Source organism: Atta colombica, unplaced genomic scaffold, assembly GCF_001594045.1.
Source record: "Atta colombica isolate Treedump-2 unplaced genomic scaffold, Acol1.0 scaffold219, whole genome shotgun sequence".
Taxonomy (NCBI): domain Eukaryota; kingdom Metazoa; phylum Arthropoda; class Insecta; order Hymenoptera; family Formicidae; genus Atta; species Atta colombica.
The window spans coordinates 390,691-417,854 of NW_017259315.1; positions in this window are offsets into that span (position 1 = coordinate 390,691).

The window sequence follows — 27,164 nt, forward strand, 5'->3', positions numbered from 1 at the left end:
ATTAAGATTTACGGGCACAAACATAAATATGAGATATCATATTTTTCATCCTTGGAACAAAGAGGCATTAATAATTTGTTGTTTTCAATGCATAGGCATAGATATCTAGGAATTGAGGAATTTAGATCATACAAAATTTTCACAGATATTATCTTCTAGTAGATAATTAACTGAGACTAAAGATAATTTGAATCTTGAAAATGTCTTAAATCGCTTTGAATAAACTACATTCTTTAATTTTGTAAATTTTATTGAATGATGTTTGCTTTATTTGTCATTCTTCTTTTTTTTTATTTAACTTTAATTTAATTACATTTTTGCTAATATCTAGCAATATTGTTCAGAAGGCCTTTCTATATTTCTCTCTGGATTTTTTAAAAATTTCCTTCCTATAAAAATGATTATGAATATTTTATATTAATAATAGTATTAGTAATATTAAAGAATTACACATTTCATTAACTGTTATACTTTGTCTATACTTTCTTTAGAAAAAAAAAATAAAAGCGATGATTTACAAACCCAATATTTTTCCTATTCAAATTAGACACTAGGATACATTTTAAATTCTAAACTATTCGAAAAAGCAATTAATTAAAATTGCTACTTATGTGATAACATAAGAATGATATAAACTCTCCCTGAAAAAAATACTGGATGCGCCAATGTTCCCATGTATTTCCGAACAGATATTTGCAATAAATGGTTAGCTCATTAGTTCTGCTGGGCAAGTCACTCTCATCTCTCTGACGTTTCCTCGAAAACTCCTCCTTCAGCTCCTTCGAAGGAGCCCAGCAGTTGAGTTCTAATGCATAATTCGTGACTGGGACGTTATAACGGACGCGCGGAGTATTCCGGAGATCGCGAAATCAATGAGACGTCTGTGTCAACTCCCGGTAACATCGTCCTGAAATCCTGAGGACTAATGTATAGTCGGTGAATCACGATGAAGCGAGCGTCACGAGAGGCGGTAGACGGACGGTACTACGACAACAACGACGATGCACACAGTCGCTCGTCTATCGGATGTCGTTGCACGAGAATGCATCCGACGGATAGAAGTTCTTCCTCTCTTGCCGCCATACTCTCTGCCCCGTGGGGACGAGCTTATTGAAATTTCCGTCTTCGTCTCTCGCGGAACTCGTGTTCCTCGCATGATATCATGCGACATTCGCGGAGAACTCGCGCGGAGATTTCGCGGCACGGCCCCTCTCTCTCTCTCTCTCTCTCTCTCTCTCTCTCTCTCTCTCTCTCTCTCTCTTTTGCGAGGAATGATTATTCGGGAGCGCCACCGGAGCTCATTACGCGACCGAGCGTGTAACTATTTCAAGAACTTCAAATATTAGCTCGGCGCTCCGGAACTAACGCGCGAACTACTCCCCAGCTTTCGGATTCTTCATCGTCGCGAGAGATTGTTTCTCCTCTTCGTCCGTTCGCTCGCACCCATCGTATTCAATCTCGGTGATTTCGAACGATCCGGATGAATCGCCGCGTTACGATGGGAACGTCTGCCCTCAGAATTCACCTTTTCCTCCCTCAGCCTCTTTTCTTTTCGTGTAAGTAGCACCGTCTGTCTTTGACTCGACGCCGCAAAATTTTATCATCCCGTTCGAATTCGTTAGTGAAAATCTGCGAGAAAGGCATGCCATTATCGAAAGTGGAAAATCTTGCCAACTTGGAAATCATTCATGTGAAACGCTTTGCAACTCTGCATCACCCAGAATAGCTACTACACTTTAAAAAATATCGATGTGAATTTAACACCTCTGAATTTAAAGATGATTTCTGAGATATTTCAAAATGATTAAAAAATTATCAAAAAAATTACAGATTATTTTTAATCGCATTTAAAAGTAATACAATCAATTTTTTTTTATGGTCAGTTATTTATCGTTACGGTTTATTATCTGGATTCCTATTTTGTATTGGCTCTTATGGATACCTTATATTCTTTAGAGAGTTTAGAGCTTAAATTTATTTGTATTTAATTTAATTACGTAGGCAAGAATGTTGAGAGTGAATCTACTTTGCAAATTGCTTTCGAAAAATTTATTGTTTAAGCAGTAGCTAATATTAAAATTTTTTTCCAATATTTAGATATTAAAAATAGATAAATGAAGGTGAAAAAAAGAAGGATTCAATAAAATTAAAATACTAAATTTTAGAAATTAAATAAGACTAATAATAAGACTAATAAGAGAAATTCGTTCAAAGCAAATTTTAGTGCGTAGATATTTTTATATGAATTTATATACATATTTGATTCTGCAAGCTGTGCATCGAAATCTTTCAATCTTGGAACGTATAATGATGAGCATAATCAAAATAATAGTATTATTTATTAAATTAACTAGTAATTTAATAATTTAATAATTTTTGATGCTAAATCTTTAAGAACATTAATAATCTGATGTAAATGTGAATTTTTAATCTGCGAATAATTTATTGTGAAATAATTTATTATAAAATTTTGGTACATGAAAGAACAATTTTGCTGAAGAATCTAAAAATTTGACTAGATACAGATCTGAAAGTTATTTTGCTGGACCATTAAAATAATTAGGATGACGAAATTGGTTGCTAGAATATCAAAACATTTTGTAACATTGCTCATCATGCTTAAGACTTCTACAAAATTATTTTGATAGTATAACAAAGTTATTTTTAGATCTGTATCTAGCTACATTTTTAGATTCTTAAGCAAAATTGCTCTTTCCATTTATTATTATATCATCTATTGGACAGAAACGTGGCGCGTGTAGAAAAAAAATAGATTTCCTCGGTAATCCTTGATTAATATCAACATAATATACATATATCAATTAACAATACTTATCGAATCGTATTCTTCATGTCATGATGAATAAGTTGAAATTGGCTGGTCGCTATCAATCCATCGTTACACACGTAATCACTATCGTTTTTTAACATCGGTCACGTTTACACGCTAGTTTTAATTACGGAGTTTCCTCGGTCGCGCGCGTGATGTATCATAAAAGTTTCCGAACGCGAGAGAAACTTCGCAGCGGCTGCTTCTTCACGGCCGGATATCATCGTCTTAGCTTGGTACGCGAAACCAAGAGTTGAATCACGGCAGCCGACTCCCCAGCCGACCACCCGCGGTGTCGTCTTCCACTTTCGAACCGCACCACCCGCTGCCTTTTCTCGCCTGCATCTCCTTCAATCCTACAATGCCAAGCCCCTATTCCCGCTCTTCGCTTTATTCCTTTCTATCCGCGGTTTCTTATTCCTTCTTTTGTTTCCGTCGAACTAGATTCTCTGTTTATCTTCATCCCCACTGTCTGGCCCACGCTTGTCTTTCTTCGCTTTCGCGCTTTTTTTTTCTCAGTCACCTCTCACTCGTTCTTTGGCAATCTTCTTTCTCTCATATCGTCTATCCGCGGCTACCGCTTTTACTCTCCTTTTACTCTCAGGTCTAGTCCCCCGCTTCCTTAGTGCAAGCTTGGCGTTCAAGCCAAGGATGAGCCTTATCCTGCGGGATACGGATTATCCTTTCCTTAGGAGTCAGCTCTCGGATACGAAAAGCGATCGTCCGACGAGAACGATCGGTCCGGTGAGAAATTCTTGTCTACCTTGAGATCGATCCTTCTCTGGCGGAAGGGATTTTGCACGATGATCTGGCCAAGGAATCTATAGCCTCTGATAAATGAGAAATCGTCCCGACAACGAGAGATGCAAGTCTAACGTATCGATTACCGGGCTTTTAATGAAGAGACAGCTCCGTCTTTATCGCGTCTCTTACGGGTTTTCTTCATATGATCGATTTTTCTATCCTCGTGAGTGCTACATCGATCATCTTTTTTCATGTTCGACGGAAGTAAACGAAAATGTGAACCCTGTACATCTAACCGTATAACCCTGCTAAACGTGTTTTTAACTATCGAATCCTAGTTGGATTGACATTTTTCGCAATAAATTCTTTACAATGTTTCAAAGTTGCTGATTATCATTAATATTATTAAAATTGCAGTTATCAATTTAATTTGTATATTACGTATTCCCTAGTTTTAGTTTAGGACTATGTTTCAAAATCGATCGAACACTATGTTTGTGTACGATAAAAGATCTTTTTCCTGTCCGAAGTGCCATAATACATTCCGAGAATGTGTATTATTTTTTTTTTGCGCTGAACACGATACTGTTGATAGAATTTGGAAACGTCAGGATTTTGAATAAATTGATGTGAAATGGTATTTTTGACCATTTTTACGATAAAATACATTCATGTTTCTAAATGAAGTCTACAGCGTTTAAAAGTGCAATTCAAGAGCTTTTAAATGAATTTCTGTTTATGATTCGATTTATTTTCAAGTTATAGCTGTTTCAATTTTAGACTTTTTGTATACAATTATATAAAGCGCAATAATATAATAATTCCTTTTCAAAGTGCCCATAATACACATCTAAAGATTTTTTCGCGCTGGACACGATGTCGTTGTCAGTATTAGCGTAGCACGTCAGGATTTTTAGTATAATCTTGACGTGCTACGCTACGGGATGTAATAGTAAATTGAAGTGGTTTTTACCCCAAATAAATATATGTAGCGCTTCAAAGTTAATTTGAGTGTGAGATGTGTAATCGACAATTTGTTTGAATTGAAAATTGTAAAATTTACGTAAAAATATTAAGAATGTTAAGCATCAAAATCCATTTTGATTGATTATAGCTTTTTTCACTTATTTTTAATTACGTTGAAAAAATTGTGTTTGATCCAATGGTTCAGTTGTTAATACGGAAATGAATGATATGAAGTAATAATATATTTTGCGCTCGCATAATAAATTTTGCCAATGATTTTTCAATGGTAACATTAAATCTCGTTTACTTTCTTTACGCTTATAACACTGTATAAAATTCAATATTTAATAAACGAATATTAATTTACGCATCAATAATTCTGTAATTTAGTAAGAGTCGTCATAAAAACATGTTTGATATGTACTCGCTATTAATTAATATTTATTTTATTATTACGAATGGTTGTGCATTGAGGGACTCAATTAACAGTCCGATTAACAAAATTCTTGCTATAACAGCTTTTATAAAGGGTCACTGTCTGTTTTATTGACAAAAATATTATTTTTATTATGAGAAGATATTTCATATTGATTTCACGAAATTAAAATTCTTTTTTTATGATTAAAATACATGTACTAATTAATATATCTGGTTCTAGTCTCTCTTGTGCTAAAAATGAAAAATAAAAAAATTACAGATTTTCTTATTGATCTGTTATTTCAATGTAATGATCAAAGTTATTAATTCATTGGAACATTTAAGCCTGAGTTACAATCAAAAAGCACAGGCAATAAAAAATAACAAATTTCAATCCATCAGAAATCATGTGCATCAGGATATTTATATCTTTTAATTGTGTCTCACGCTTAAATGTTATACTCTATTTCTATTTCCTGTGCTTTTCAATTGTGCATTAGGCTTTATTTTGTGAAGTGATTATGAAGATCATATGCGCGAAATAAAGGCAGAGCCAGATATAAAATAAATAAATAATAGTGAATCGTTAGGATTAAGTTTAGAAGCCTAATTTAAAATTAGGTCTCTTTTGAAAAATTGTGTAGATATATATGCGTGCAATGAGATGTAATAATGTGTAGTGATGTATCAATGTCTTTTAAATATTGTATGTTGGTATTGTAAACCGAATGTGTATAAGTCACATTTAACGATTGTGTGAGAGTTTGGTCATCACGCTAGCATTCTCTTAATATCACAACCGCGCGAATGAAAATAATATCAGCGCAGATGTACGCATTATTGGATTTCCATTAAATAATCATATAAACTTCTAAGAATCAATTTAAAGTTTAACTGAATTTCTATCCAGAGGTGCTGCGTTGTAATCGCCGCAATTTCAACTAACTGCAGCATACATCGCGCTTTTCGTCCTGGTTGCAATCGCGAGGAATTCTTGTTTGGCCATTGGTCCTTTTACCAGGAGATGCGCATTTACTGTGCACTCCATTATCCTTAGGAAATTAGACGTTGGTGATTTACGGAGTCGGCTCTAATACGCGTGTACGTGCCTCGAAGCAGCAGTGAAATTGAATCGGTGCAAAAACCGCTTCTCTCTCTCTCTCTCTCTCTCTCTCTCTTACTCTTCTTACAGGCACGAGACGTGGATAGGAAATTAGACGTTGCTGATTTACATCCGAACGCGACGCAACAACGTCTCGACGAAGCGAGCTGAAGTTCGAAGCAGGTATAGGTTCGAAGTTCGATATATACTGGCGAAACATACCTTGTGCAACGGTATACAGAAAGAGAGAGAGAGAGAGAGAGAGAGAGAGAGAGAGAGAGAGAGAGAGAGAGAAGGAGAGACGAGCAATGCACCGTTCGTTACCCGCTGCATAGTGCGCGCCAGCGAGAACGGGAGACCTACTTGGATGACCAATTAAAGGGCGGACGCGATCGCCGATCGTGTTTCGAACTTGGCTGCCGGATTAATTAGAACTTCGATCGAGGGCGCTAGAACGGGGATAGTCCGCCGCGAGCAATTACGGGGGATCGACTAATGTAAGGATATAACCGAACAACAAATGCGCTGCGGTATGAATTATTTATAACAGTCGGGAACCGGACTCATTCGTTGTGGGACTGTAGCCGAGGATCGATTACACGTTACTTTAATAACACAGCGACGACAGATAAATTATATGCGAAGAAAAAACTATCATTAATGACAGAATAATTAAGATTCCATTATGTTCCATTATGAAGATTCCATTATGAAGTTTGTTATTTTTGATTGAACAGTCGGAAGCTAAAGATTACAAAATTGATTTTTTCTATTAAAATACAAGCTTATCATTTATACTTATCATTTATTTATTATTATAAATGTTTATATATAGAATGAGTATTATAAAAAAATTAATTATCAGGAAAAGTACAATAAAATACAAGGATAAGAAAAGAGTTTTGAATGAAAAACTAATGTAATAATTAGATAAATGTGATATTAACATATTATGTATTATTAAATTAATTGTAAGGATAGAAAGACTGTGACATTTAAATACAAAAGAAAAAATCTAGGTTTAGGTTTAGGTATATAATATGCACGAAAAGAACAATTGTGCTGAAATACTTAACAATTTAGGTAAATATATAGATTTGAAGATAATTTTGTTAGCCCCAAAATGATTACGTAGGAAACTCAAGTATAATAAAGAATGTTGCAAAAAAAATTTTGTCATTTTAGTGACATTTTAGTGAAGAAGCTTGAATGTTTTATGTAATTATTTTCAGATATGTATCTAGCTAAACTTTTAGATTTCATCGTTTTTTCCCGGATCTTTTATTTTCTTTAACGTTTAATTCTTCTAATAACGATAAAATTTTAAAATTATTAAAAGATTTATTTTGCTTTTTAAGACAAGCGCTTAATAAAATCAAATTCGTTCTTATACATCAACCTATTATATATTTTTAATAATTATTGATAGAATTTCTTCATAAGATAAGATTATAGAATTATTAATAGAATTTCTTCGTTAATTCCTTTTCTCTTATAGCAACTATAAAAGATTTATGAAAGTTTGGCAACTTCCGTGCCAGTTAAACGAGATTCTGTTACTCTAAGGGTTAGTGGGGCAGCGAGAATCGCGCTGCTATTAACTTCAAGTGCACACGAGGCATCGCGATATTAATTCCACTCGAAAATTAGAGACGGATGATTTACGCGGGCCGTACCGCGACTGTACTATCGGGGGAGTACAAACGCACCGGCAGGTATAATATAATCGGCATGGTATCCCGCGGGCTAGAACGATGTTAGAAATTAGAACGGCTCGGGAGTTATATGTGCATCGTGCGCGCAACGTCGTTGGATATGCGAAATGAAGTTCATGGTTGTTCGTAGCAGATGATGTTCGGCCGTTCCTCTCGTCGTGACTTTGCCGTGAGGTACATGTGTGTATATATATATATATTTTATATATGTATACATGTATTTCACGTGCGTGCATGGGAATTAGACGCATGCGGTAGTTAATACACGGTATAGGTGCGCGTCACGGTATCTGTTACTTTGCAAACTCGCCTGATGAGGCAATTAAGGGGCGCCTGTAATGAGTCTCGCTTCAGAGGAGAGAGAGCGAGAAACAGAGAGAAGGAGGGGAGGAGAGAGAGAGAGAGAGAGAGAGAGAGAGAGAGAGAGAGAGGACGTAACGTGTAGTCGTGACACGGTAATTTAATTCGAGTTGATATAACATGCGTTTCTCCACGTCTCAGTCAAAAATACTTGCCCATAATTGACGCCTTGCCGCGTCTCGTTAGCCCTTAAATCGAGTATCCTGAATTACCGTCATCTGTCCTGCCGCCAATAATTAACCTTTTACGCGGAAGCTCGCCAGATCAACGTTCGTGCGAACCGACGTTCGTGCGAATTACCAACGGCATAATTAACATGTTGACAAGATAATAAGAAGTAGCTAAAATTTTGTTGAAGTGCCTAAAAATGATACAAATCTAAAAATAATTTTTCGGACTACCAAAATACACTATTATAGCCGTAATTTTTGCTGAAAAATGGCATCGATCTAATTTTGACACTATTTCGTGACACTATTTTCTTTTTATTACAGGTTCTCTATTTCTGTATAGTAAAATATTATAACTTCAATTCGATACGCGATTCGCGAAAATTTTTTTTCCTCTTATTTTTCAATTGACAAATGTGGAAAATATACATTCAAATTGGTGATTGCATTAATATTTACACTTATGCATAAATAATAATATATGGGAATTTGATCTCGATCCATCGGATATCACTTGGATTTCGTGCATCAATTTCCAAATGTTTGCGTATAATTATACCCAGCATGTTCATTAAATGCGGGACATAAATTAATCACGTCGACGAGGGAAAGGGAGTTCGTTAAAATGTTGATTTATTATGCTCGCCCGGCAAAGAAACGCATGACGGAATACGTAGCGTATATAAACCGCCCACGACATAATCGATGGAATCTCTTGGCGCAACATAGAGCCTAGCGTAACTGCTAGATCTAATTAAACCTAGATGTAATCAAGCTGCGTGACAGTGGTTTAATTAGATGGCATTGATCATGTCAGTGCTTTCGCCGTCTACGAACTGTTTTCGTTGTTCGTACACTGCGAGATTAATAAGTTTACAGTACGGACGCAATTTCGTGGTAATATCGAATGTAATAACATCAGCGATATCGTGTGCAACTCGCGTTGGCGCGAGGGGCTTGCTGCTTTTTACTTGCCGCACCGGATTAAGAGCTTCCACGTTACACGTCGGCCGGTGTGGTAATGAAGGAACTTTCTAATGAGTTTAGCGCTTCCATATCCCAGCTGCTGGATGAAAAAGCAACACGTCTCAATGTCTAAGAGTAGATAACGATCCCTTAAACGCTGAAGATCTTGTCCTTAATAATCGCGAACACGTTCACACGTTCTGTCCCTCATATGATATTATTTCTTGATTCCAACAATTCCTGAAGAAGAATCTTATGTGAATGCATTTATTTGTTCAGATTAAGGATACTTTGGAATCGAGCACTGTAATTCTGCGCGGCAGTTTGGAAATCGTAACCCCATTTTCCAATCTTGCGTAAGAAAATTGCAAAGTTATCGTGAGAAAAATCGAATCCTACACGGAAAGAATTTTGCTAAAACGCTAAAAATTTAGAATATAAATTTGGAAATATAGATTTGGAAATAATTTTGTTGGATTATTCAAATAGTCTTATAAGAAGCTTAAACATTAATAACTACAGAACGTTTTAATATTCTGTATAGTAGCTTGAGTATTTTAAAATTATTTTGGTAGTCCAATAAAATTACACTATGAAATATTATTTTAATACATGAGTGTAAATAGTAATTTCCGACGTATTTTTGCGCGCTGAATACAAATTTGTTGATAAAAGTTGTCACGTTTTAATTTTGATAAAAATGATGTCAAAGAGAATTACATTTTTAGCCCCATTGATGTCAATTTTTTTAAAATTACGATACTCAATTTTTGCGAACAGATTCGTTTTCAACACGCAAAGATACGTTGAAAATGACTATTCACTCTGTATTACAAAAAAAGATAAAATTTTATTGGATAGAGTGTTACATGAGGAAAGAACTATTTTTAAATTGCTACATCTCGGATCATATTGAAGTGAAAATGCATTTTAAAGCTAAAACTTCATGTAGTATTAATTAGACAAAAAAATTAGTTGCGGTGCTACAATAAATACTTGAAAACTTCCAAAATTGTCGGTTTTGGTTTCTTTAATGCTATTTTTCTCAAAATTGTGGCGTGACAGCCAACTTTTCCCAACAAATTTGTTTCAGCACGCAAAAATACGTCGCAGACGTATTATTCACATTCTCGTATAGTAAAAAGAGATCAAATTTTGTGGTGCATGTGTTTCGCAATATTATTTTTAGAATTGTATTTAGCTAAATTTGTATACGCGTTGATAAAATCATATATAAAAAGAATAATTTTACTGAAATATCTAAAAATTTAATTAAATATACATAGATTTAAAAATAACTTTATTTAGACTATCAAATTAATTACATATAAGATGTTCAAATTGATTACTAGAATGTAAAAATTTTGTGCAACATTGTCATCAACGTTTAAGCGTTTTCTTTTTTTTATGTATGAAAAAAAGAATTTTATTGGATCATCAAAATAAGCATGTAAAACGCTTAAAGTTACGTTGATAACAATGCTCCAAAGAATTTTACATTATAACATTCCAATTTTGGACATTCTACAGAATTATCTCGATGGTTTAAACAAAATTATATTCGGATTTATATCTATAGGTAAATTTTTATTTAGCAAAACTGTTCTTTCCATATACACCCAGAGAAAAGGTTGCTTCGATTTAAAGAAATTTCGGTTAAAGAAAAAAATTTCTTTGATTTGTGAAAAAATTTCTTTGATTTAAACATTATTTTAATAAAATAAATTTTAATAATTTAAATTATTTTTAATAAAATTTATTTGATTTAAAAAAATAATGTTTAAATCAAAGAAATTTTTTCACAAATCAAAAAAATTTTTTTCTTTAATCGAAATTTCTTTAAATCGAAGCAACTTTTCTCTGAGTGTACATAGTCGATATCAAGTCGTAATAAACATAGTCATAACAGAATGACGGATTAAGTAAAGCCAAGCCGGAGACGTCGCTATCCCAATTTCTACGAGATTTGTTTGTTGTGTAGGATGCGTAGATTATACGACGTTCTTGATAAGATCTTCCGGTATCGCTATCATACTGATGGAAACTGCCACCATACGCGCGCTATGACGTTAAGCTCCGGTTACAATACTGCGCCGGATATGAATCGAAGTTCGGAGGTCGCGAATACGTGGTCGACGGGTTCTCCATTTTGTGCCCCGGAGGGCTTCCGGCGTCGTATATTCCTCGGTTGGCAACCTTGCGTTGTGCGTTTGGTGTAATAACTCGGCGCGCTCACGTATTCAATGCGCTTTCCGCACCGCCGCATTTCGCAAACTTGGCCTCAGACGATGACGACAGCGACGACGACGAAGCACTGAATTAGGACGCACGCCCGATTGGATCCCGTTCAAAGGACTGAATAGGTGACACAATGACGGATTAATTAGATCATCGCTAATCACATTATTCGTCACCAGCACTCGGTTTTGTTGCGCTTTATGGCAATGTAATTTGTTTTAATCGATAAAAGCTGCACTGAGAGAAAATTTGTTATTTTGATATTTGTGATTATAATTGCATAATAAAACAATAATTATGATTAAGAGTTCCATTTTTATAATTATTAATGTTCTAATATTAGTATTAAAAAGAATAATCATATATACAATATTTATCATATATACAATATTTATTTAATATTTATTTTATATTATGATTATAATTAAATTTTTATATAGCTTTACTAAAAAGTATAACATAGTGACATAAAAAAATGTGACTAAAAAATTAAATTACAGTTAAATTATGATAATTGCAATCAGTTTTTTCTCAGTGCGTCACCGAGGGACGCAATCTCGCGGAAATCATGACCTAGATTTTCGAAGAGCTTTGTGACTCGCCGACGCAATTTTCGAGACTTCGTTCGACGCACTCGAATAAATAAATTTTACCAGCTCTCTTATATCATAACGTTCAACTGCAACATTATTACGACAATAGTGTATAAAAAATAAAATGGATTTGTCGTTTATATATCTCTAGATATTTTAGTAAAATTCAGAGAACTTCTGTGAAAAGGTTTGCGCGCCACGATAACACCTTGCAAACTTCCGTTGAAAAGGCATAATTAGGAGGCAAGTCGCGATCGAATTCTGTTCAAAGCGCGTAGCTGACAACGACGAATTAATTAGATCATGCTGATCACGTTATCTCCTTTGTTAGCGCGATGATGCGACTCTTGTAACGAAGGAAAGTTGCCGAAGGCACAAGTTTGAAATTTATTAAGCTCATATGTTTTAACGTAAAATATTTATGGGCAATAATGCCTGCTTACGACTTGCAGTGATGACTGTTAGAAAAGTAATTGTGCCCCTTAGTACCTGTGAAATCAGCCATTTAATACAAAAAAACATATTTATGTAACATTACATTCTAAAAAATGAACGTGAATTTAATGTCATGCAATATTTATATAATTCTCATCGTCTTGCTATAAACACACGGAAAGAACGATTTTGCTGAAGTGTTAATCTAAAGATTTAACTAAATACAGATGTAAGAATAATTTTATTGGAATATCAAAATAAAATAATTACGTAAGAATCTCAAACATGATGAGCAATGTGATCCAGAATTTTCTAACAATCAGTTTGAAAGTTTCACATAATTATAAAATTTAGTTAAGTAGATGTTGAATCTTAGTCAAATATTGAATTTTTGATTTAATAAAATTGTTTTTCTAGCTAAATATTTCTAGCTAGATATTTAGTAGAATTTTCTGTCATTTCTGTGCATTAATATAGTGCAGATTAAACATCACGGTTTTAAATTCACATCATCCATGTTAATGTTTCTCACGTGAGAATTATATTTAACTTTCCTGCTATATGTTAAATACAGATCCATATGTTTTAAAGCATAAGAGTAATAGTTATTGAATTGTAATAATCAAATTAAAGATTATGTGGAAATAACAACTGTTTAGAAAATTGTATGTAGAAAATCTCGTGGAAAGGTGCTAAGTAGTTTGTAACTTGAATATATCCGATACAGCACGACAATATCAAAAAAATCATTATTGCACCATTTCCAGTTGAAGCCATTATTGTCGCTATTTCCGATACTTCCTTTTCGCATTGCCTTTGGTACGAGAATACGACGAAGCAATAACACCGATATTCGATCGAGCGGTAGCCGTGTCGAATCGGCCAGCAGTTATGGGGCAGAATCACAAAATCGTAGCTCTATGTGCGCCTCTGAAATTCGAAAACCGTAAAAACGAACATCGCTAGCCTGGACTGTAAAAGAGTTCTCGGTCAAGCTTTTATTCCTATACGATCGTAAATCCGGGACCTGTCTCAGTTTGCCACGAAGTTACACACATTCTCCATTTTGGTTTTTTCCTCTCGCTAGACACTTGCGAAACGCCGAATTTTGCTGATCCTGGTTTCCTATAACGATGATCACGCTTCAACCAATACGCTTTAGGACCAGTCTCCAAACAAACGTATTTACGGATGTTTGGTCGAAGAGGTATCAATACATTTCATGTTCTGATGGTATCGCTGCCATACATTTCAAGCGTATGTCAAACGAATGTCGATTTACCGAACAAATATAAAGTTTATTAATTTATTATCTAATTAAATATTTAGTATTTATTAATATTTTTAGTATTTATTATTTATTATTAATTAATATTCAATTATTAGTAATTTATTATTATTAACTCTGCGGAGTTGACGATGGACCTATTGTATTTACTCAATTATAAATTTCTTTGTCAAATTAATGAACATTAAATTCAATTTATGTTATGTTATTATATATATTCGTAAATTTGGATTATTCTTATTAAAATATATTTCTTTAATTTCTCAAATATTCTTTTTTATATGAATTATGCCATTTTGGTTCCTTGAAATTAATTAAGTTAATTGGAACAGATCCAGCATCAATAATTGTGTTACAGATTTTAGCGACGTATATTTAGCGGCAATAGAGATGCTCGCTGTTAAATCTATAGTATCAAATTTAACTTTCCCAATTTGAACTATTTTAAACTATTTAACTCCACTGTTTTTAGTATAAAATAACGATAAATCGAGTAGTAGCAGTAATGATTTAAATTAGATTAAATTTGACACTATAAATTTAACAGTATTCGTTAGCATTAATAATAATACTAACTTTGTTAATACTATTTGTCAATTTAATTTGTGATATTATGTACTCCAACTTCAGACTAGGAGTATGATTCAAGACCGACACAAATACAATTACAGTTAACACACGTGAGTTTACTTGAACTGGAAAAATTCACATAAAAAGTATTGTTTGGCGACAATACTTTTTATGTAAATTTTTCCAGCTGCCTTAACCGAAAAATGGCGCTCTTCATTCATTTGTGTTGCATCTTTCTCAGTCCATTTTTACTTAATCAAGATAATAATATTTATTATTTAATTAAATTATTATTGATCGAGGATTCAGTAAAGACTAATCTTCGGTAAAGACTAATAGCTCTAAAGTTGCCCTGTTCTTCCATTAGCGATTACATAGAAATCGATCGATGAATCGAACAGATTATGTCGGTTAGCTAGTATCATGATTAAGCGAGAAACGCGAATTCATGGGGCTTCTCTCTATCGACTTTACGGCTGCATCGATGTAGTCGTCAAGAATTAACGAGATGCAAGGGCGCGGCGAATATCGGGCCGGTCGAGGACCGAACCGCATCGAGAACCAATCAACCGTGGTGCCCATCGAGTGGGTATGAGGGAACTTGGTTGGGTATGTGTACCCGATGGCCGCGGCCGCGGTAACTTCCGCACGATTTACCGCCCGGTGCGTCAAGCGCGATCGACAATAGACCCGAAGAACTCACGGCCGATAAATCCCGATTAAAGGCGACAGATCGATCGAAAGGCGAGCCAACGTAAGTCTCACGAGTTCATAAGATTTATGCCTTACGGAATCGAGTTCTTGTATGCCTCGAGGAAAAAAAGAAGGTATGAATTTCTTGTAAGAATTCGATTCCTTCGGAGATTTTGTGGATTTTTTCGCCGGACTTGTTTTCCTCTCCATTTATTATTCCCTTAGGAAACTTTAAATGATGTTAAACGATTTAAACTCGTAATTTCGAGGGAAGATGATTTTCTTTCTAAAAAATGTGCGTGAGCTTAAAAATAAGAAAATAAGAAAGTAAGAAAATGTGTTCGTTGTTAATCCTATATCACTCGTGTGGTTTTTTTTTAATGTAATTATTTGCATGAGATATTTCTGGCACCCCAATATTTTACCTTAATTTTCATTTTCTCTTTGATGATTTACAATTGACTTAATACCCTTAATATACACGATGACTTTCCGATCCTTTATACACGATGGGTTATTTGTGTCCCGGGTTAATTTTTATCACTTTTACAAGTATATAAACACGGTCAGTTTCACGTTTTGATATTGCTGCACTTGCTCTTAGCGCGAGACACTATCGTGTTTTCTGATTATTAAGTAATTCTTACATATACTTTAATATTTTTAGTCTTTATAAGTACTGTAAGTATTTAAAAATAGAAAAAGATAGAGACCATAATTTTTTTAGTTAGATGTTGCTAATATCAAAGAGAAAAGAAATACATAGGATTCGATACGAATGCGATTCTCATGCGAATATATAATCCAACTATATGTTCTAAAGATTAAGTAAAGATAATATTGATAATATTTTATACAATATTTTATTTTTTTTATTTTTAGATAAAGATAAATGCAAATATTTTTGTTAAATTAAATTGTGAACAAATTTGCGCTAAGTGCAATAATGTATATAAATAATGTATATAAATGAGGCATATCACGGTAAAACATAAGTGGTATTTTTTTTTAATTTTTATGAGAAACAAAAAATTTATTTTCTTGTAAACTATTAAAACAATTTACAAAAAAATATTGTTAATAATTAAAGATATAAGCAGAGTTTGCCCATAAAAATTTTAATTAAGTAATTTTGATTTAAGAAAAATTGTGTTAAAGTTGTTAAAATTTCAAAACATTGTCCAAATACGAGTAAAAATGTAAATTAAAACATTGTAAAAATGCAATCAAAATCCAAATAAAAATGCAAGTCAAAACGTTCAAGTGAAAATACAAATTAAATGTTGTAAGTAAAGTTTAAATAAAAATATTAATTGCATAATGGACTTACAACATTTTGACTTGCATCATTTTTATTCATTAGCAATATTTTCCACATCAAATATTATAATTAATATACAATAGAATACAGCATTTATAATTCATACAATAAAACACGTTTTCACATTTTTGACACTTATAATATTTTGTCATGGCGTGTTTCAATAGCATTCATTTAGCGAATTTATAAAGCTGAAATCTCTTGGACTTTTCTTGCGAAATATTAATAAAGAGTTAAATAACATAAGTCTTTCAGGTCCTTGAATCTGAGGGACATGACAAAATGCAACGACGTAGGCGTAAGTTCCAAATCGACATAACGAGAGAACTCGGCGTTTAATTTAATTTAATTTTGCTAGGCAAATATTAAATTTCGAATTTCATCTCTCTTCGACTGCCTCAGCTTTATACCGCGACAATTTTCTTCGCAGTTAACTTTAAATCCTTGTATATATTCGGGCTTTGCTTGTACCTTATCCTGCTTATATCTCACTTCACGGAGCTGCGAGATTATGAATTTTTCTCGATCTCACCTTCCCCTCTTTTTCTGGTCACCCTCTCCTGCTCGGATCTTTTTTCCCTACGAGAGAAACTTTACATTCCCGCTCCGGGAATATGCTATATTTCTCGAGTTTCGCACAGAATATCGAAAATTCTTTCGTGCGGGAAATGGCGATTCAGATCTTGGTGCGAGATTCTCGGTCTGCTTTTGTATAAATAACCTGATCCCGAATTCGCAGTAGACATTTTTCTCTATCGCGCATTTATTTTGACATTAAATTCTCATGGGCACCTATGTCTAATCTATTTTGAACATTTTTGAATATTTTCAGGAGATGCAGGTTCGAATTCTGGGCTGAGGCAATATTTTTCACAATAAATTATTCGCAAATTTAAAATTCCTATTAACAACAGATTATTAATATTTTTATAAAGATGTTATGTCGATTTAATAAGTGGTATTACTACTCTGGTTCTGCTCTGATTGTGTTTCAAAACTGAAACAGATTTCGCAGTTTGCAGAATCTAAATATGTATATAAATTTATGCAAAAATGCTTAAGCACTAAAATTTGTTTTGACCAGATATAACATTTTTCTTATTTAAATAGATTTATTTTAAATATTTATTAAGTTTAATTTTTTATTATAAATCATTTGGCTGAATAAACGCGATTGATCATGAGTAGCGATTGTCATTTTACTGATTGGACGATTTGATTCGAACAATAACAAAGATTACAAAGAAAAGAGACACTTCTGCTTTCCGCATCAAGGATACGCGTTATCGAGTTCAATCACTTGTGTCATTTGCAATGGACGAATGCGGGAGTTTTTATTGGCCGTACGAGAGCAAATCTCACCTTTATGCAACTTTAACAAAATGCGCTCTGGCTTCGCAAGTGGCAGTCGTAATTTTTCACTTTACTACGAGGAGCCGCAATCGAAATGGCCACCCTGTATCACGAGTGCTAGCTGCGTTCTCCAATTACAATTCTCTAGCGAACAGACGTAAAAAGGGTACTTCACATTTTGGATTCATTGCTGCAGCTCTGTAAAGCGCGGACGGGACTCATGTTTATGCGATTGAAATTTTATGCGTTTCTCAAACACATTGGCGTATAACACTTATTGATGTAATAAGAAACTGAAATTATGCACTGAAAATGCAAACGCAAACGCACCAATTAATCGATATCATGAAAATTTAGAGGAATTAATTAGTAATCTCAATTAGATAAAATGTTATGATTAGACAAAAAATACAGGATGTATACGATAAAAATTTGATACTTTAAAATGATGAAAAATACAAACAAACTTATGTATGTACATTACAGTTCTAACTTTTTTATTGTAAACAACTAAAAAAGTTTTTACAAAAGATTATCAAATTTTCACATGTTGACCTCCCAAATAGGATCGCTGATCTATCGGCGTTTTTGTGTAAAGAGAATTTTGCTGTTTCTCTTATATTTTTATTTATAAATTTTTTAAGTAAGACATTTTCTAAATAATTGTTTAAATATCTTTAGAAAGGGCGCAGATTTTCATTTTTATTTTAGAGTATTGTACTTTTTTTTAGAGCGGAAATGTGAAAAGTGAAAATTTTTGTTATTGAATAGAGTAATTTTGTTCATTTTTCACGTTTTTGCTCTAAGAAAAATGATTCGTATCCTGGTATTAAAATGGCTTACTATGACTTTGTATATAGAAAGATTTGAATAGCATCGAGAAATAAATATTTTATGCAATCAATGGTTTTAGATTTTATTATACAGTATATGTTTCGGAAGAAATTAAATATGACAGAAGTAAGCACACACAATTGATGTTACAAGAATAGAAAATTGATTTTTAAAACTTAATTTGACACTTTGTTAATGCGCTTTTGTGCAAAATATAATTTGCGCACCTGTTTACGGCAATTCTGCTTCCATGAGTATTTTTAGCATAATATTGAGTCGATTTCACGTCAAATGCAGCATATAGTTAGTTATGCCAATAGAAAATACAATTCGGTTGCGTAAGACATTTATTCACTTTGACATTTTGATGAAAAAAAAAAAAAACTAAAAAAAAAATTAAAATAATGAAAAATGTCCTTGATACTTAAAAAAAAATCTAAGGGAGTGATATTATACAGACAGGATAATTATATTGAATAATATAAATAGAAGAGATGTCACTTAAGGGCAAAAAGAAATTGATCGCAAATTAAAAACTAGTTTATTATCAATTTAAAATTATACGAAATCATTACTAGTTTTTTCACATATACAAAATAAGATACAATTCGATTTAATTTAGATTAATTTTGCTGAAAAATTAAAAATTTTTAGCTAAATACAGATATAAAAATAATTTTGTTGGACTTGTCTTATAAAATAATTATGTTAGAATTTCAAATATGATAAGTAATGTTGTAAAAAATTTTGACATTTTAGCAACCAGTTCGAATCCTGTTAAAAATTTCATGAAATTTAATATACTTTTAAGTTACACAATTTGAACTTAATTTCATGACATTAAATTTAATGTATTTATAACTGAAAAGTATATTTGTGTACATGTACATAAAATTTAATGTATTTTTTATAAATCTTTCACCACTTTACTCATTTACATGTAAAGGAAACTGGTGGTTACATTTCTAACAGCGTATGTGTACTATTTAACAAAAATCATTTGAGACCCTTGAACTTGCATAACTTTTAGCTCACTGAAGCTCGGTGAAAAAGCAATTACAGACTAAAAATGAAAAAGCATTTTAAAGATTGAAACTTGTACCTTAACACTACTGTTTTTCAAAAAGTTTGTTTTTATCTTCATAGTTTTTTATCTTAACAAAGATTCCTCTAAGTTAAGTATATTTAACGGTCTGCAACTCGATTAAATTTTTTCTAAAAAATTTATTGCTTTTTGCAAAAAGTTTTACCTATAAAGTATCTTTTTAAACATTTTCTTACGATTTTTCTTGATCGAATTATTTTGAAGCTAAATCTATATTTCTTACAACTAATATTGAGATTCGGCTAAAAATTATCCCTATTTTTGATTGAGTAGTATAATTATTTTGATAATCTAACAAAATTATTTTTAGTCTAGTAATTAGACTAAATTTTTTAATATTTCAACAAAATCGTTTTTTCTGTGCAAGGGAATGATATTAAGGGAATGAGAAGGCTTAATGGTTGGGGGAAGAGTTCTCCTCGTTTGATTCACAAACTTGAACGTATATTACATTAAACAAGAAACAATGGATCATTGTATTTATTTTTTTACTGACTGTCTATCTTTAAAATTGTATGTGTGTGCCATTGCATCTTATGTATTCGCTCTGACGTTTTGACGAACATGTAATCGATGTTCCCCAAACACGGCAGTATCAGCATTCCGACGATAAACATTGGTTTCCGTTAATTTCTATCCTCCCTTTTCGCCTCCACCGTAAATTAGATATTGATCCATTTGGATGCCGTTAATTCGACATGGTACGTCCATTTACATAGCGCATTCAGTTCAATCTCGAAAGTTGCTAAGCATTGCCAATGGCGGGAAGGGGCTTTTGCCATGGATTGCTTTTCCTGCTAACATCTCTCCGGCTTCTTCAAAATATCAATATTCACGTTAAGTTCGGCCACGCACGTGTCTGAAGCTGTAAAAAGTAATATATAATTTAATAACACGACTTGCGTGCGATTTAATGTGCACGTGCGGATGCATTTCGTGTTTCGCCAATTAAACTCGCATTTTGATTATGCTTGGAGACTACATAGAATTATTCATAACCCCCACAATATATGCAAAGTATCTGTCATTGTTACTGCATGAAATAGGTAGTTTTCCAAAATTCTTGTTCAAAATTTGACATTGCCACGAAAATTGCGAATTTATTTGTAAAAATGCAATTTGTTCCTAAATGTTTAACGTTAGCCTCGTAGAAAATATGATGAGCTGCAATATTAACAGTAGATATATCTTTTCGCAATTATCTACCGATCTATCGTAACTAATTCGTAATTTCTAGATAATATATTTGCAACAAGCTCTTTACAGATTTTAGTAACATCAAGATGTTAGTAGCATCAAATTAATGATCTAAATTTGAAGAGGATTATTAATATTTCAGATATTGTGTTGAAAGTTCGAAAGTAATCGGTGCGCAGTCATATTTCTGAGATGAATTTATTTAGAATATATGTGTGTGTGTGTGTGTGTGTGTGTGTGTGTGTGTGTGTGTGTGTGTGTGTGTATTAGTCTAATATCTGACTTTGACCGTAATGGATTCTTCTCAAAATATTTGTCGAGTATATTTGCGAATTCTAATAGCAGATGGGATTTAATAGTTTAATTATTGAGTGGATTGCACAAAGGACGCGGATTGTTCGAAAGCAACTCAATAGATCATTGCCCACTGTACTCTCGAAAGTTTGTTTCCACCTTTAAGTGGATAAATCGCCTCTCGAAATGTCAAAGTGGGATTTATCGATAGATTCGAAAATCCGGATCCGGTGATCCGCAATAACGGTTCCTTTTGTTACTTTATATTACCAAAATTTGGAATGAGATCTGGAATAATCAAGCTATATATCTACAAAATCAAATTAACTTTTGTAGGAAGTCAATTAACGTACTGCTGTAAACTTTAAATAACATTGTACATAGACGTCTTTTTTTATTTTACTCTCTTATGTTTTTATCTTATTTTTCTTTGTTTACGAAACAGTTTTGTAATACAATTGCAATTGTTTAAAATAGCTACTTTCCGAAACATTTATAATAATTGCAAAACGTCATCGGAATAAAGGGAAGCTGAAAATAGGTTTAGGAATATATGTTTAGGAACATATGTAAAATTTTGTTCAATAAATTAATAATTTGTAATTAATATTTTTGTGTAGTGCTTTAAGATACTTTTTAACATCATTAAATTGACAGTTAATGTGATTTATGAGATAATATTATTTTAGCTTTAATTTATATGATGCGTTTTAAGTCTGGCAATAACTTGCGTTTATATAATTAAAAGACGCATTTAAAATTTAAAATTTATAATATAAAAATATCCATTAAATTAGGTACCGAAATCCAGCCTTGACCGTATTTGATGCTTTTTATTTGTGTTAAGAACTGTGTTCTAATAATACATGTTCAACAACAAAATTGAAGGATCTCTTCGAATAAGTGATAAAAATATGACCCAACTAACTTTGTGAGAAATAATCGAGAGACATTTTTGAAACGGCATTTTAAAGCCTAAAGACTCCGCTTTCAAACCATCAAGCCTTTTTCTTGGTGACCCTTCTGCTCCAAATGGCACCATTTCCACATCGATGAAATTGACACAGAAGCTTTAACTTTAAGATCGCGCTCACGGAGCAAGAAAAAAAAAATTATTTTCAATCCTGCCTGAGACCGTTCGAAAACTTCGAGCGAGTGACATATCTCACGTTCAGAATTAACTTGTGGTAGGAAACAATCTTAGTGACTCAAGAATGGTCTGCTGACAGGCATTCACCATTCGAGTCGTTTACTGTTTCTTACGGATTGTCTAGCAAACTCTTTTTCTCCCTCTCTTTCTAAAAGAGCTTTCTTCAATGGGAATGTTCATTCGGGACGAGGACCACGTCTGGCAATATCCTACCGTGGCCGTGAAGAGCATGGAGAAACGACAGTTGGCGGGATTGCCACGCATCGTCAGGACAGGGTTGTCGGTCGGGTCGTCGTCCTATCTACGGATGTACTATTGGTATGTTCCTGGATAGTGTTCCCCCGGGTATCGTCCGCCGGTTCTGCGTTATCTGTAGCTATAGCTGAACCTTTCCCCGGTCTACCAACGCCAGCCAAACACTACCATCCACCACCGTAAACAGTCAGTCCTGCATAGCTACCCTCAATGTTTGCGTCTTTCTATTCTTACCCTCGTATTCTCTCCCTCCCTCTCTCTCTCTCTCCCTCTCTCTCTCTCTCTCTCTCTCTCTCTCTCTCTCTCTCTCTCTCTCTCATTGTCACTGTCACTCTTCCTCTTGATTGTTTGGGTCCACACCCGACATTATCGCGGTTTTTCGCTATGACGGGTCACCACATTCCGCTCGTTTGTTTCGATCTCCCTCGATTGAAACGATTGGAACGAATAACGAATGACATAATTAAGGGATAACGCAACAAAACGTAAACGCTAAATTTATCAGATTTAATTTATTGGAAAACGTTATAATGGAGAGTTTTTATAATTAATACAATTTAAAATTTTCCAGACAACGTTTTAATTTAAACTGTTATTATTAATACTGCAAAAAATCTTGTATGCATTATTTTATATTATAAGTATTACTTAAAAAATCTTATTATTGTATCTACTATATTATTATCTACAAATGTTGCTTTTTGTTTAATCGAAATAAATATATTTTTAATTATTGTAATTTTATATACAGTACAAAATAGTAAGTTTTTAGCTTAATAATTGGTAACAAAATATTATTGGTTGTACGAATGGAGTAGAATGGAAACGGAGTAATTTATATTTTTCTTGGTATGTAAAAACGCTGTTTTTGTTTTCTATCTTTTGGCAACACTCGCGCTCTCTACTGTTCGCTCGTGCGAAACAGTATCCGGCTGTTGTCTTGTGTCTGCACGATCATGAGTTATGGAGTTTCTACTTTTATTTCTTAACATTTTCGGACCGCATGTAATTCGAGAAAAGAGCTAATCGCGCAATTTTACCCCCCGTGATTAATAAATTGTTTGTACACGGAAAAATGATTTTGAAATATCTCAAAGCTAGATACAGATCTGAAAATAATTTTGTTGAATCATCAAATTAATTATATAGGAATCTCAAGTATGATAAACAATGCTAAAAAGTTTTGACATTCTAGCGACCAGAGTTCGAGCGTCTTAATAATTATTTTGATCCAATAAAACTATTTTCAGATTGATATCTCTAATTAAATTTCTATACTTCAGCAAAACCATCTTATCTAGCGTATATTTTTAAATCAACAATAAACATATTTTTACTTGTTTAAATTACTTTAAATTATACGAATAAAATATAAAATTTAAATTCGCTTTTTGCAATTTTATATTTCATGCATATTTTATTATACCAGAATACAGTAATCGTACATTTGTTCTTGGCAGAGACTTCAATATATTTAAAAAAAATTATTTTCTATTAATACAAATATATTAAATTTGTTTACATTTTTTTCATTTATTGAGATATATTATGCAATATGCATTATAATAAATATTATATTTTCATCGATTTTGCAATATTTCTACATTGAGTATCTATATCCTGATGAGCAGACTATATTTTCCCCATTTTTCGAGATTTTCTATTTTTAACTCACTTTTCGAATCTATATATTTGCATATCGTATAATCTTTATAATAAAAAATGTCTAGTGTTATTCATATATGTATGACAAAAATATCAAGTTATTGCGCCTGTATAATTAATGTTACTTACTTCTTTTAATGTTACGTTTTTTATGTAAATTTAATTAGGGAATATATTCTACGTGCATTTATCTAATGAAGACGAACAATCGTCATAGAAATGAGTGATCGCTGTGATGGTTACATGCACTTTCGGCGTGATGCATATTTTCAAAGATCCGCGACTCTCTCCGCTTAATTAATTCCGCAATTATTTCTGACTAGGCAAGCGACGCGTTAATTGGCCGCGGAGCAGTGCTCCCATTTCTGCTGTGTTATCGGGGAACGTGCCGACCATTTTTCAGCACTGCCCACGACAAATTTTTGACCACTTCGCAAAATTCTCATTCATCGTTTTGATAATTTAATGCGTCTCTCAGAATGATGCTGCGATTCGCGGACGGCCAAATGAGAAAACGTATTTATTTTCAGTAAGTGTTAAAAAACGTAAATACTCGATGATAATGCACGAATTAGAAAATTCATTCAATTCCCAATGTATCGTTTTTTTGTGCATTGACTATTGCAGAATTTTATAATTTTGCTACTAAACATTTTATTTTAATTAACTTATTATTATTACATATATTTATTTTGATCAACTTTTAATTCATTACACATAATATTGCGCTGTGTGAAGATTGAAACACAAGAATTTATATAAATAACGATAATTAAAATATAATCGATGAATAATTTGATAAACGTATGTGCAAAATCCTCAAAGATTTTTATTAGTTGCGAAAATTTGGCACAAAAACTTTCACACCAAAATTCATTGGCCGTTGTGAAGTAGCTTGGTTAATTAATCGGGCTTAATTAGCGCTTTCACTCGGCGCAGTAAGTAATCTTCGCTTTTCGTTGGACGCAACTCCGCTTCGCGTTCCTGGTAGCGTGTTAAAGAGAGAAAGAGAGAGAGAGAGAGAGAGAGAGAGAGAGAGAGAGAGAGAGAGAGAGAGAAGGAAAAAAACAAAGAGGCAAGAGAGAAAAAAACAAAGAATAACGAGGATGGGTCAACGACAGTGGCTGCTATACTAATCTCTGCTGTGGGAACAATATTTCGTCGGCCGGCCATAAATTAACCTGGACCCACCGGCAACACCACCCTTTATCACGCGACGCCACGTGACAGATATATACTGTTCACGAACTTGTACGCCGTCTACCATCCATGCCACCATCATCCCTCCCTCCCTCTCTCCCTCCCTCCCTCCCTCTCTCTCTCTCTCTCTCTCTTTCTCGCTTTCTCTATCTTTCTTTGTATGATCCTCTGCGGTTGTGTGTTCCTATTTATCCGCGCAGTCTGAGATGTCACCACGGATGTACAAACAATTCCTGAATTGTACGCGCAACGACGTTCGCACTCATACTGGTTCCCTATAATCGGCAGATCTATCTTCTCCCCGGTGCTCGAAAGAAAGAATGAGAATTGGAATAAAGGAGGATGGGAAATAAAAGAGGGAAAAAGGAATGACGTTGTAACTCATCTAATGAACATCTCACAAACGAACGAAAAATAATTCGAGATGGGCCAAGTACCAGCCTCCGTGTGGAATTTAGATCAAGAAATAAATTTCGCTCACGGCGTCCTCATCATGAGCATTGGACTGATGAAGGGAAGGAATTTTCATCGCTCACGGCATCGCATCGCTCTATCCGGTTCCGTCTTTCACAGTTATGAGAAGTGCGGCGATGCATCTTGCTTAAACGTTTTTTTTTATTCCTCATTTTGGCGCGCCGCTGCACCTGTTTCGTCGCGCTCGTTTCCGGTGCTATACCAATCTCCTGTAATCGGGTGATTTATCTTCTTTCTACCTCCCCCTTGCGCATGCATAGATGAGAGGAAGATGGGATCACATGTTACATCATTGTGCTCCTTCACGCGCCCTACAATGGACGTCGTTCTCCGCCGCGTTTCGCATAAACGTCGCGTTAAAAAAAACCCACAGCGTTCGTGCAGCGAACTTTTCCGCTTCAATTTACGTTTTCGTTTTTCAGTTGGATGGCTTTTACATTACAGAGAGGCAACTAAGCGCATCTACATCAAAACTGAAAAATAGGCTTTTAGAGTTCTTTCTGAAGAGAAAATTGTTGCAGCATGTATTTCGCTTGCGACACGAGAATAATTTTAATATCTTTATAATATCCACCTTATGTTTGTGCTTATATAAATTTGTTATTATATGAGGAAAGTTTATAAACATTTAAATATTGAAAATTTTCACAAGAATTTTCAAAGCATCTTTATTTCGATATAGTTGCAACAACTATTACTCGGATCTTCTTTTATATAAAAGCCGTCCAATTTATAGAGCGCTTCCTGTACCGGCATCCTTATTTATCGCGAGCGCGTGAATCCGAGATATTGTTATACGGCTGTAGCGGCGTCCCATTCACGCTGTATAAATTCCGCATAATCGTGAAATCCATCTTCTTGTACCTTCGCGAGGAAACGGGCAAACAGACGAGTGAAAGTGCAAGATCGCGCGCGCATTCTCTTTTATACAACGAACGGTAGCACGCAATTATGTCCTGGGTTAAGGAAGTGGACAGTCATGTTGATATGAACAATTGTTTTTGTTCCGATTTATCCTGTGAAGATATGATCTGCAGTACTGAAAGAACGATATTTTGAAAACAATGTCAGCGAAGAATGAGAATTTAATTAAAATGTATTATTATTCATTCAAAATTCTTGCATGTTTATTTTTAATGTAATCATTTACTAAATGTACGTTTTTCCAGCAAAGATACTAAATATTTTTAAAAATTTACAAATTTTTAATATATTAATAATTATAATAA